Raw genomic sequence first — 14,796 nt, forward strand, 5'->3', positions numbered from 1 at the left:
CCAGACAGCGTGTTTTCAGCAAGCATACATACTTAGGGTGGGAAATTTGTGTGCTGCTGTTAGGACTAAGGGAAAACCTTAGATGCTTTGCCGCCTTTAGATTTACCGGCAAAGAGGATGAAGAGATTCTCATCAATCCTGAACTCCCTGGACCTATCCACATAGGTCTGGAGGCATCTCAAAATGTCCAGAGGATGTCTGACAGGGACATCGGAGGAGGCGGAAGAAAAAAAAAATGGTATACAAATTACCTGGTTAACATTCTGAAAAGATAACACCTTAGGTCTGAAGTAGGGTAAGAATTTAAGGAGAACCGGTCCTGCAAAAAGGTGATATATGGATGCAGAGCCGAGAAGGCTTGTAACTCCAAAACCCTCTTAGCTGAAGTCACAGCTAGCAGAAAGACAGTTTTTAAGGTGACAAACTTGAACCCGACCTCCTCGGGGAGGAGATGCTAACCCATTGAGCACTACTGAAAGATCCCACTGAGGAATGGGTCTCAGTATTATAGGCTTCAATCACTCGGCTCCTTTGAGGAAGCGTTTGATGAGCGGATCCCGAGAATATAGCCTGTTTAAACAGGCCGAGATGGCAAAAACCTGCACCTTCAAAGTAGCCGGAGCAAGGCCCTTGTCTAGTCCATCCTGAAGAAACTGTAATATGGCGGAAAGGGGCGGGTCTGCAGACGCCACCTGGTTAGAATCACACCAAGAGGTGAAGATTCTCATCACTCTGGAGTAGGCCCTCTTAGTGGGTTCCGCTCTTGAATGTGATAACGTTCTCAGGACCACCTCAGAGAGCCCTTCTACTCTGGGAAGGGACTGATCAACCTCCAGGCTGTCAGGTTGAATCTGTGCAGATCTGGGCAGAGATGTGTGTCCCACGACACCAGGGTCTGCTCCGGGGGGAGTCTCCAGTATTGTCCTCGACTCATCTGAATGAGCTGGGTAAACCAGGATCTCTTGGGCCAGAACGGAATGATGGCTATTACCGAGGCCTGATCCTGACGGATCTTCATCAATACCCTCGGTATCATGGAAAAGGGAGGGAAGATGTAAGCCAGCCTAAACCTCCACGGTATCGACAGAGCATATATCGCCAGGGGGTTGTCCTCCCTGTATAGAGAGCAGAACCTCTGTACCATGGCGTTGAACCTGGTTGCCATGAGATCCACCTCCGGTAATCCCCATTTTAGGACTATCTGCTTGAAGATCTCCAGGTGCAGAGACCACTCCATGGTCGGTAATCCGCGACTTAAACGATCTGCAATCTTGTTGAGCGACCCCCGAATGTGGGTGGCAGATAGATGGGATAGGTTCAACTCTGCCCACCGTAGAATTACCCCGATCTCTGAAAGAAGTGGTAGGGATCTCGTACCTCCCTGTTTGTTTATGTAAAGAACTGCAGTCATATTGTCTGACTGTACTTTCACCGCTCTGCCCCGGATCTGAGGGGCGAAGTGAAGGAGGGCTAGCCGGATAGCTCGCATCTCTCGGAGATTGGAGGAGAGACGCTGCTCCATGAGAGACCAAGTTCCCCGAACTGTGGAACCATCTAGATGAGTGCCCCAGCCTACTAGGGACGTGTCTGTAGTCAATATGAGCCAAGATGGTTGGGTCATAGACTTCCCTGCAGGGAGATGGAACCACCATCTCAGGGCATTTCGAGTTTGGGAGGAAAGAGAGTATAAGGAATCTGGTCCCGTAGGGCTGCCGTCCCACCTGTTCAAAACTTCTGTTTGAAGAGGGCGGAGGTGCCATAATGCCCAAGGGACTGCATCTGCAGCCGCTGACATGAGCCCCAGCATCTTCATGAGAGTCTGAATGGATACTCGTCGTGGTACCGATAAGAACCTTTAAAACAGATGGTGATACCTCTTAAAATAGTTATTACTTTAGATTTCCCATATGTCTACTTCATGTTAGGATCATTTTATAAATGCCATTTTTGCAGGGGATGTTAGAAGGCTTAGAAGTTTAGAAGCAAAACCCACTTTTTTAAAGACCAGTACAGATCTGAAGTAACTTTGTGAGGCTTACATAATAGAAACCACCCAAATTGCCCTTTTTAGAAACTACACCCCTCTAGGTATTCAAAACTGATTTTACAAACTTTGTTAACCCCTTTAGGTGTTCCAGAAGAACCAAAGGAAACTGTAGATGAAATTTTTAAATTTCACTTTTTTGGCAGGGTTAACAGCCAAACAAAACTCAATAGTTAGTGCTCTGATCCTGTAGTGTACAGAAACACCACATATGTGGTCGTAAACTGCTGTACGGGCACATGGCAGGGCGCAGAAGGAAAGGAACGCAATATGGTTTTTGGAGGGCAGATATCACTGGGATAATCGTTAATTTCTAACGATAATTTGTTTTCCCTTAGTCCTAACAGCAGCACAGATGGGGTTAACTGCCCCCTGTGGACTGGTAGAACCGGCTAAATTTTTAATGAGCCCAAGAACCAATAATAAAGTTCCCACTCCCTCAAAAGGAGGGAACTACCCCCCAGACAGCGTGTTTTCAGCAAGCATACATACTTAGGGTGGGAAATTTGTGTGCTGCTGTTAGGACTAAGGGAAAACCTTAGATGCTTTGCCGCCTTTAGATTTACCGGCAAAGAGGATGAAGAGATTCTCATCAATCCTGAACTCCCTGGACCTATCCACATAGGTCTGGAGGCATCTCAAAATGTCCAGAGGATGTCTGACAGGGACATCGGAGGAGGCGGAAGAAAAAAAAAAATGGTATAGAAATTACCTGGTTAACATTCTGAAAAGATAACACCTTAGGTCTGAAGTAGGGTAAGAATTTAAGGAGAACCGGTCCTGCAAAAAGGTGATATATGGATGCAGAGCCGAGAAGGCTTGTAACTCCAAAACCCTCTTAGCTGAAGTCACAGCTAGCAGAAAGACAGTTTTTAAGGTGACAAACTTGAACCCGACCTCCTCGGGGAGGAGATGCTAACCCATTGAGCACTACTGAAAGATCCCACTGAGGAATGGGTCTCAGTATTATAGGCTTCAATCACTCGGCTCCTTTGAGGAAGCGTTTGATGAGCGGATCCCGAGAATATAGCCTGTTTAAACAGGCCGAGATGGCAAAAACCTGCACCTTCAAAGTAGCCGGAGCAAGGCCCTTGTCTAGTCCATCCTGAAGAAACTGTAATATGGCGGAAAGGGGCGGGTCTGCAGACGCCACCTGGTTAGAATCACACCAAGAGGTGAAGATTCTCATCACTCTGGAGTAGGCCCTCTTAGTGGGTTCCGCTCTTGAATGTGATAACGTTCTCAGGACCACCTCAGAGAGCCCTTCTACTCTGGGAAGGGACTGATCAACCTCCAGGCTGTCAGGTTGAATCTGTGCAGATCTGGGCAGAGATGTGTGTCCCACGACACCAGGGTCTGCTCCGGGGGGAGTCTCCAGTATTGTCCTCGACTCATCTGAATGAGCTGGGTAAACCAGGATCTCTTGGGCCAGAACGGAATGATGGCTATTACCGAGGCCTGATCCTGACGGATCTTCATCAATACCCTCGGTATCATGGAAAAGGGAGGGAAGATGTAAGCCAGCCTAAACCTCCACGGTATCGACAGAGCATATATCGCCAGGGGGTTGTCCTCCCTGTATAGAGAGCAGAACCTCTGTACCATGGCGTTGAACCTGGTTGCCATGAGATCCACCTCCGGTAATCCCCATTTTAGGACTATCTGCTTGAAGATCTCCAGGTGCAGAGACCACTCCATGGTCGGTAATCCGCGACTTAAACGATCTGCAATCTTGTTGAGCGACCCCCGAATGTGGGTGGCAGATAGATGGGATAGGTTCAACTCTGCCCACCGTAGAATTACCCCGATCTCTGAAAGAAGTGGTAGGGATCTCGTACCTCCCTGTTTGTTTATGTAAAGAACTGCAGTCATATTGTCTGACTGTACTTTCACCGCTCTGCCCCGGATCTGAGGGGCGAAGTGAAGGAGGGCTAGCCGGATAGCTCGCATCTCTCGGAGATTGGAGGAGAGACGCTGCTCCATGAGAGACCAAGTTCCCCGAACTGTGGAACCATCTAGATGAGTGCCCCAGCCTACTAGGGATGTGTCTGTAGTCAATATGAGCCAAGATGGTTGGGTCATAGACTTCCCTGCAGGGAGATGGAACCACCATCTCAGGGAATTTCGAGCTTGGGAGGAAAGAGAGTATAGGCAATCTAGCCCCGTAGGGCTGCCGTCCCACCTGTTCAAAACTTCTGTTTGAAGAGGGCGGAGGTGCCATAATGCCCAAGGGACTGCATCTGCAGCCGCTGACATGAGCCCCAGCATCTTCATGAGAGTCCTGAATGGATACTCGTCGTGGTACCGATAAGAACCTTGCCAGGTCTTGTACCCGGGACTTCCTCTCTGGTGTCAACTGAAGAGACATCTCCACAGAGTCGATTATGAAACCTAGATATTGTATTGAAGTCGAAGGGCTCACACTCGATTTCTGCCAGTTGATGATCCACCCTAGGCCGAGCAGAAAGGAAATTGCCAGATGAAGATGGTGGGTCAGAACTGGTACGGTGGCCGCCAAAAGGAGCAGTCATCCAGGTAAGGGACAATGGTCAGTCCTTGAAGTCTCAGTGCTGCCACCACCGCTACCACCACCTTGGTGAAGATAAGGGGGGTGGATGAGATTCCAAAGGGGAGGGCGGCAAACTGAAAATGCCTGAGAACCCCGGAAATCTGGACCGCGATCCTGAGATATTTCCGAGACGCGGGATAGATCGGGATATGCAGGTAAGCATCCCTGAGATCCAGAGTGGCCATCAAATCTCCGAGCTTGAGGATGTGGCTGACTGACCTTATGGTTTCCATGCAAAACCTTGGCCTTCTTATGAATCGATTGAGATATCTCAAATCGATTATCATCCGGAGATCGCCCGTCTTTTTGGGAACCAGAAACACTGGAGAATAGATCCCTAGGCCCTGCTTCCCTGCCGCAACTTCCTCCAGAGCCCCCTTTGAAACATAGTCCTGGATGTAGGATTCTAAAATCCTCTGTTTGGCAGGCTGAAAGCCTCGATTGATGATGAATCTTTCTTGGTGGAGAGAGGCGAGATCTATAAGGTACCCGGAGGAAATTATGCTTAGAACCCAGGGGTCTGCAATCTCCTGGGACCAAATCTCCTTGAAATGGGCAAGACACCCCCCCACGGCGATCTGGGGAGAGGGTACGGGGAAAGCCAGAGGCCTAACGGCAGGGACAGCAGGGGGAAACCAAGAGCCCCTGGGAGGCCCGCAGTCAGGGGGGATTGGCCTCCTTAATGGGTCTGCAGGGGCGCCTCGAAGATCTTCACTGCCCCCCCCAGTTTCTACGGGAAGTAGCCTGCTGGCCCTGTCTGCGCCCTCGATGCTGACTGGAGCGTCTTTGAAAGGGCTGTTGAGGAAGACTCTTGCCCTTCTTGTCGGAGAGGCCCTCCATAATTTTGTCTAGCTCGGATCCGAAAAGCCGATCGGGCTCAAACGGAAGCCCACATAAATTATATTTTGAGGCATTATCTGCCTTCCATGGTATTAGCCATAAAGGTCTACGGGCCGCAGAGACTAGGCCCATGGTCTTGGCTGCTAGTTTTAACTGCACTTGCGACGTATCGCATAGAAAGTCCATGGCCAGATTCACCGTCTTGAAGGCAACCAGGATGTCATCACAGGATACACTTTGGTCCACGTCGATCTGGATCTGATTTAGCTTTCTCCTCAGGAAGGACGACACTTCAGGTGCTGCTATAGCAGTAGATGCTGAAGCTGCAGCGGCTGAATAGCCTCTTCTTAATGTGCACTCCGCCCTCCTATCAAGAGGGTCTTGCAGACTCGACCCATCATCTGCAGGTACTAGAGTGCATCTAGACAACTTGGCTATCACCATGTCAACCCTGGAAATGGAACCCCACGATTCCATCAAGGGTTTCGCCATTGGAAACATAATTTTGAATTTGCGAGTCAGGACTGGTCCTTTCTCGTTTTTTTTCCATTCAGTATGCATGACTGAACGGAGGGTCTCATCCACCTTGAAGACATGCTGTGCCCGACCGGCGGGATCGGAGGACTCCCCAACATCAACATCCTGGTCCCCCGACCGGATGGACTTCAAAAGCTTTTGAGTTTTTTCTGGAGGGAAAAAACATGAGGTTAATTCCTCCTCTTCCGAGGATGATGAGCCCACCGAAAAAACTGTGATTCTCTCGCTTGGTGCGGTGACCTCCAGAGGAGTCTGGGAGGGTCCTGGCAATCTCTCATTCAAAAGCTTAACTACCCCCTTGATTGAATCATCCACATAGCACCTAGCCCACTGATACATTTCCTGCATCGTGGGTTCAGTAGTGGTACGGGAACGGCAGCTGTCACATCTTGAGTACGAGCAGTCGTCGTCTAAGGGGGTATTGCAGTCAAAGCAGGCCAAATGCCTGCGTTTGGCGGTGGATTTCCGCTGGTCAGAGTCTCGTGGAGAAGACATGACTGCGAAAAGGAGAAAAGAGGATTAAAATCTTAATCAGCAATAAGAAGAGAAAAAAACACCACCTTAAGAATAAGCCCACCAACAGGAACGAAGCTTTGGTCTCAGTATCACAAGAAAAAGCTAGAGAAGTTCTCTCACAGTGCAATAGGGCTCTGGAGGCTTGCTAAAATAGCTGCACAACCAGAGACTGAGTGAAGGCAACTGAGGGCTGATAAGGAGGTGAGAGGGACCGCCCTAGGGCGGAACTATTGCAGGCAGTTAATCAGAGCTGATGCCGCCGCCCTCTGCCCACCTACTTTCTGTCCTCTCTCTTTTTCGGAGAAGCTATTCCCCCTAGAGATTAGGGAATTAATTATTCCCCTGCTAATAAACAAACTGTACCCTAAAAGGGTCATTCAATTCCCCCCCCCCTCCCTGCAAGGAGCGAGCGCCGTCAGTGCATAGCCGCCTGCGAGGAGGAGCCGCAGAGAAGTGACGTCGCTGGTGACGTCATTCCAGGGGAGATAGTGGCGAGCGCCTGCGGACGCGCCGCCGCCGGAATCATACACCCCGAGCCCACACCAGCGCGAGGAGAGGACCGGAACTCAGAGATCCCCTGTTAGGAAAAGATACAACAGGTTAGAGAGGGGAGGAGGGGACACAAGAAAAAAAGGGCAATCGCAAAGCCCTGAGATAAGGAAAATATAAGGGGAAAGACAAATGCCATATCCCCTATCTTATGCTCCCCTCAACTAAAGAAAAAAGGAGGGGGGAGCTGCACGCCAGTCCACCTGTCCAAAGGACAGAAAAAAACACGGTGTCTGGGGGGTAGTTCCCTCCTTTTGAGGGAGTGGGAAATGTATTATTGGTTCTTGGGCTCATTAAAAATTCTGCCGGTCCTACCAGTCCACAGGGGGCAGTTAACCCCATCTGTGCTGCTGGTAGGACGTAAGGGAATTTTAAGTTGCCATGTCAAATTTGAAGACCCCCCAGATGCACCCCTTGAATAGAAACTTAAAAAAAAGACCCTATTTTGGAAAATATGGGATAAGGTATCAGTTTTGTTGGCACGATTTTAGGGCACATATGATTTCTGGTTGCTCTATATTACACTTTTTGTGAGGCAAAGTAACAAAGTAAATAGCTGTTTTGGCACCATTGAAATTTTTTGTTATTTACAATGTTCTTCTGACAGGTTAGATCATGTGGTATTTTTATAGAGCAGGTTTTTACAGATGCAACATTACCATATATGACAACTTTTTATTTTTTTTTGTTTCAGTTTTACATAATAAAGCATTTTTGAAAAAAAATAAATTTTTGTGTCTCCAAATTCTGAAAGCCATAGTTTATTATGTAGGGGCTCATTTTTTTTTGTATGAGATGACGGTTTAATTGGTACTATTTTAGATGAATATGACTTGGTACTATTTTAGATGCACATGACTTTTGGATCGCTTGGTATTACACTTTTTGTGATGTAAAGTGACAAAAAATAGTTTTTTGGGCACACTTTTTTTTTTTTTTTTTTTTTACGGTGTTTATTTGAGAGTTTAGGTCATGTGATATTTTTATACAGCAGGTTCTTACGGACGTGGCAATACCTAATATATATACTTATTTTAATTTATTAAAGTTTTACACAATAACAGCATTTTTGAAAAAAAATATCATGTTTTAATGTCTCCATATTCTGAGAGCCGTATTTAATTTTTTATTTTTTAGTTGATTGTCTTAGGCAGGGTCTCATTTTTTGCGGGATGAGATGACGGGTTGATTCGCACTCTTTTAAGGTGCATATGACTTAGGGCTTTTCATATACAGGTCCTTCTCAAAAAATTAGCATATTGTGATAAAGTTCATTATTTTCTGTAATGTACTGATAAACATAAGACTTTCATATATTTTAGATTCATTACACACAACTGAAGTAGCTCAAGCCTTTTATTGTTTTAATATTGATGATTTTGGCATACAGCTCATGAAAACCCAAATTTCCTATCTAAAAAAATTAGCATATTTAATCCGACCAATAAAAGAAAAGTGTTTTTAATACAAAAAAAGTCAACCTTCAAATAATTATGTTCAGTTCTGCACTCAGTACTTGGTCGGGAATCCTTTTGCAGAAATGACTGCTTCAATGCGGCGTGGCATGGAGGCAATCAGCCTGTGGCACTGCTGAGGTCCAGGATGCTTCGATAGCGGCCTTAAGCTCATCCAGAGTGTTGGGTCTTGCGTCTCTCAACTTTCTCTTCCCAATATCCCACAGATTCTCTATGGGGTTCAGGTCAGGAGAGTTGGCAGGCCAATTGAGTACAGTAATACCATGGTCAGTAAACCATTTACCAGTGGTTTTGGCACTGTGAGCAGGTGCCAGGTCGTGCTGAAAAATGAAATCTTCATCTCCATGAAGCTTTTCAGCAGATGGAAGCATGAAGTGCTCCAAATTCTCCTGATAGCTAGCTGCATTGACCCTGCCCTTGATAAAACACAGTGGACCAACACCAGCAGCTGACATGGCACCCCAGACCATCACTGACTGTGGGTACTTGACACTCGACTTCAGGCATTTTGGCATTTCCCTCTCCCCAGTCTTCCTCCAGACTCTGGCACCTTGATTTCCGAATGACATGAAACAGTCCAGTGCTGCTTCTCTGTAGCCCAGGTCAGGCGCTTCTGCCACTGTTTCTGGTTCAAAAGTGGCTTGACCTGGGGAATGCGGCACCTGTAGCCCATTTCCTGCACACGCCTGTACACGGTGGCTCTGGATGTTTCTACTCCAGACTCAGTCCACTGCTTAAGCAGGTCCCCCAAGGTCTGGAATCGGTCCTTCTCCACAATCTTCCTCAGGGTCCGGTCACCTCTTCTCGTTGTGTAGCGTTTTCTGCCACACTTTTTCCTTCCCACAGACTTCCCACTGAGGTGCCTTGATACAGCACTCTGGGAACAGCCTATTCGTTCAGAAATTTCTTTCTGTGTCTTACCCTCTTGCTTGAGGGTGTCCATGATGGCCTTCTGGACAGCAGTCAGGTCGGCAGTCTAAGGCTACTTTCACACTAGCGTTCGATCAGATCCGTTCTGAACGGATCCGATCATAATAATGCAGACGGAGGCTCCGTTCAGAACGGATCCGTCTGCATTATTTTAGCATATAAAAGCTAAGTGTGAAAATAGCCTCGTACGGATCCGTCCAGACTTTCAATGTAAAGTCAATGGGGGACGGATCCGCCTGAAGATTGAGCCATATTGTGGCATCTTCAAACGGATCCGTCCCCATTGACTTACATTGTAAGTCTGGACGGATCCGCACGCCTCCGCACGGCCAGGCGGACACCCGAACGCTGCAAGCAGCGTTCAGCTGTTTTTTCGTTGTAGTAATAAAAGCTAATATTTGCTTATAGTACCTGGTCTCTGTTATCCTTGAGTGCCCTGTTTATTCATTTTAAATAATTTACTGTATTGAGAGAGTGGTCTCAATTCACAGGAGCACCTGGTGTGGTTTCAGTGCCTTAGTGCGACATTCCTTAATTTATTGAGCCACATTTTGTCCACTCACTATGTCTGCACAGGACACGGTAAACACCATGGATATCTGGGACCATGTAGAAACTAAAAGATTGAAGGTTGAAAATTTTGTGTTTAACAATGAAGAGTCAAATGTGGAAAATGATAGGATGATGAAAAACACATTCAGAGAATTGGAGAACTTACTGGTGAAGCAGCTCAGACAGAGATGGGAGATTAAGACACTGTGCAGGTTTGTGGATTGTGGTAAAACCCCAAAGGGTTTAACATTAACTAAATCCCCTGCACAGGATCTCCATAGTCCCACATTTAATACTGAATGGGACAAGCTGCTCCATCAGCATTCCCTTTCCCTGGTGGAATTAATCCTGAAAAGGAGGAAAGAAATATTGAATGAAGTGACAGATAGGATTAATGAGATGAAAATCAATATGGGAAAATTGCCAAAAAATGATGAATTTAACTATTGGCAATCTAAATTGTGTAATAATCTTGATAAAGTAGAGCAAGATATAATGGAAAAGAAAATTAAGAAATTACATTTTATACCTAAAATTGGGCATAATCAAATCACCAACATAGGTAATACCACCATAGACACTGAAACTATAGAAATTTTAACAGAAGAAAGACAAAATGTGACGGACAGAGAAAGGCCCCACAACACAATTAAATACACAATACCAACACAAAACCGTTTTGAGGCACTTGAAGATAGGCAGGTTTTTTTAGACAGGACCCCACCACATCACAGGACACGGTTAAGACACATACCATCTCAGGAGGAACCACAAATACACAATACCACTCACCAGGGGGATCACCAATACAATTTGAGGAACAGGCCCCAAGTAATGTACACTCCATATCACCAACAAGGAGGCAAATCACAAAGACATTATGTCCCTTACCAAGAGCACTACACTGCACAATCAAATCACCATCAGGAACATCATTACCCAAAAAGGATAAAATCATACGAGGGAGACAGACACAAATACGTAGAGGAGGCAGGAAGAAAAAGGGGACAACGCAGATAAGTTTAGATCCAATAGAAAATGACTCTATTATTAATCTGAGTTCTATAACCCTTACAGATCCCCAAAAACAACTATTAAATAAAGGCCTCAAATTTGCTCCCACAGTTGCCTTAAATAAATTTGACACCTTTATAGGGGTGGAAAAATTTATAAGACGTCTGTGTCTCAAAAAGTACTTTCTTAAAAATCCAACTACTAGAGAAATTGATAGAAATGATCAATACATCCATACAACATGCAAAAATAGATCTAAAAAATATCCCAAAAATGAAATTAGCCACGAAATGGCAAGTTTCAAAAAATGTGTAGAATGTGATATACGAAAAATAAAAAACACCACCAAATATAAACGGAAAAATTTGTCCAATGATGAAATAAAAGCTCTCAAGACCTTGCAGAAAGATAATAGTATAGTGATACGACCAGCAGATAAGGGAGGATCCATTGTGATCCAGGACATTTCAAAATATAATATGGAATGTCTAAGACAATTGCAAGATACCAATACCTACCGCAAATTACCTAATGATCCCACCAACCATTTTTATGCAGAACTTGTGGCCTTCTGTGATAGAGGCCACAAGAAAGGTATTTTAACAGATGAGGAGCACAAATTTTTATTGAATAAAACTCCACGAATACCCATGTTCTACTGCGTACCAAAAGTTCACAAAGATCAAGAAAATCCCCCAGGTAGACCTATAGTGTCAGGCATTGGATCCCTTACGTCAAATTTGTCACAGTATATAGACCAAATGTTGCAACCTAGGGTCCAAAAAACAGAGTCATATACAAAGGACACTACACAAATTATTCAAATAGTGGAGAAATTGAAATTTAAGGATACCTGGATTTTGGGATCCTTAGATGTACAATCCCTATACACAGTAATAGATCATGATAAGGGTAAGCAGGCAGTAAGATCTCAATTAATATTAGAGGGTAGGTTGGAAACTGAACAAATAGATTTTATTATAGAAGGAATAGACTTCATTTTAAATCATAATTATTTTAATTTTGAGGGAGTTTTTTATTTGCAAACACAGGGTACTGCCATGGGCACCAGGTTCGCCCCCAGCTACGCTAATTTATTTATGGCGGAATGGGAAAGACAGACCATACGGCCAAGGCTGGGGACGGACCTGGTGCTCTGGCAACGTTATATAGATGATATTTTATTTATCTGGCAAAGTGGAGAAGAGAGTCTACAAACTTTTATAAAGGACATCAATTCTAACGATATTAATCTCAGATTTACAGGAGTGACAAGTCAGGAGAAGGTAGAATATCTGGATTTGAATATTAATATAGTAAATCAAGACGTAATCTGCAGTACATTCATTAAGCCTACCGCCAAGAATAGCTATATTCTGTTTAATAGCTGCCACCTCCCTAGCTGGCTATTAAATATCCCACAAGGACAATTCCGAAGAATAAAAAGAAACTGTACATTGGAAACACAATATAAGTTGGAGGCCAATAAAATGAGGGAAAGTTTTTTGGAGAAAAAATACCCCATAGAGGTCCTGGAAAAAGCATTACATCAAGTAGAAATCATGGATCGAAAGTCCTTTTTTGAGGATAAAATACATAATTCAGAGTCTCCTCAGGAAATGTTACAGATAATCTTGCCCTTTAGCGATGATCATAAAAAAATACGCCAGATCATAACCAAACACTGGCATCTGTTACAAAAGGACAAAACTATAGGCACTGCAATACCAGTAAACCCACGAATTGTTTTTACGAAGGCACCCAATTTAGGCCTAAAAGTGGCACCCACTGTGAAAAAACAACCAAATAGGGAACCCACTATTCCAAGTTGGATAGGCCTACAGGGGTTCTTTAGGTGTGGTAGTTGTAAAAATTGTAAAGTTACATCTTTTCCGAAAAAAACCAGCGAATTGGTATCTAACCACAATAAACATTGCCATTTAATAAAAGATTGTTTAACCTGCAATACGGATAATGTAATCTATGCCATAGAATGTCCGTGTAAACGATTATACATAGGCAGAACCAAAAGGGTTTTAAAAAAACGCATTTCGGAACATATAAATAATATACGGAAGGGAGTGGAAAACCATTCACTATCTTACCACTTTAAAATTACACATAATCAGGACCCTTCAGGTCTAAAATTTTTCGCTATTGACAAAGTGGAGAAAGAATGGAGAGGAGGCAATCACATAGAAAAGATGTCTAGATTGGAAACTAAAAGAATTTTTGAACTTGATACCCTGATGCCCAGGGGGCTCAATGCAGAATTCGAGCTCTTTGGATTTCTATGAGAAGGTGGTGGTCACCGGTGTTTCGACGATTAACCGACCGTTTTCAATACGGTCGGTTTTTCCTCTAGACATGGGTGCCCACCACAGCACATCCCTCATCTTAACTTTTTATATAGTATTTGGAGTCTTTTTATCTCATATTTGGAGTCTTTTTATTTCATTTTAAAATGTTGTATTTGTGCTCATAATATGTCTGAATCGAAAATCTGATTTTTTATAGGTTGTACAAGTGATGTCATTTGTTATATGTATGTGGTATGGTGCAAACAGCCACTGGGCTACAAAGTATCCTCTGGAAGTGGAATTTGTCTCAATTTTTCACTAAATTTGAAGTTGTATATGAGTAAGATGTGTTTGGCAGAACTAGTTCTGCTCTTATTCACCCAAAAAAACTGTAAAAACAAAAAACGCATCAAAACCGCATTAAAAACGCATGAGGTGTAGATGCGCTTTTTTGGACCATAACATGCGGCAGTCAGAGTAATACAATTGGATGAAACTGCAGAACTATACTCAATTGCTAAAGGCGCTAAAAAAGATGATTTTTTGGTGCCTCCCTACTTGTGACAAATCTTCTTTATATGACATTATGCCCACCACAGGACATCCCCTATCTTAACTTTTTTTATATAGTATTTGGAGTTTTATTATTTTATTTTAAAATGCTCTATTTGTGTTCATAATATGTTTTAATCGAAAATCTGATCTATATATGGTTGTATAAGTGATGTCATTTGTTATATGCGTGTGATATGTTGCAAACAGCTACTGGGTTACAAAGTATCCCCTGAAAGTGGAATTTAATTCTAATTTTGAAGTTGTATACGAGTAATACGTCTTTGGTAGAACTAGTTCTGCTCTTATTCACCCAAAAAAAAAAAAAAAAAAAAACTGCAAAAAAAAAAAACGCATCAAAAACGCATCAAAAACGCACAAGGTGTAGATGCGTTTTTTGTACCATAACATGCGGCAGTCAGAGATATATAATTGGATGAAATTGCAGAACTACAGTCAATTGCTAAAGACGTTAAAAAAGACTTTTTTTGGTGCCTTGCTACTTTTGACAAATCTCCTTTAAAAGACATTATGCTCATGTCAGAGCTGCAAGGGTGAACACCTGAGCTGATTGACAAACAGGAAGTTACGACCAAAATGGGACCAATTAAAGCAAGGAATACTCAGTATAAAAGAGGGGTGTGTAATGGGGTGAAGCATGCCACTGAGGAAGGGGTTGAACCCCGAAACGCGTCTGGTGCTACACCCCATTGCTGTACTGAAACATTGAATTTACCAACCAACCGACCGCAACCGAAAAAACGAGCCGACCCCAATATCCTGATGGAATAGTGCTAAAAACAACTAAAGGCATATTCTGGGAGTAAAAACACCTGAAGGCTCAAAGTAATATCATCGGATGAACAACAGGTCGAAGGAAAGGTAACGGATTATCTCTCTTTGCAAGCTATTCAGGAG

The sequence above is a fragment of the Bufo gargarizans genome, chromosome 2 (assembly GCF_014858855.1).
Source record: "Bufo gargarizans isolate SCDJY-AF-19 chromosome 2, ASM1485885v1, whole genome shotgun sequence".
NCBI lineage: Eukaryota > Metazoa > Chordata > Amphibia > Anura > Bufonidae > Bufo > Bufo gargarizans.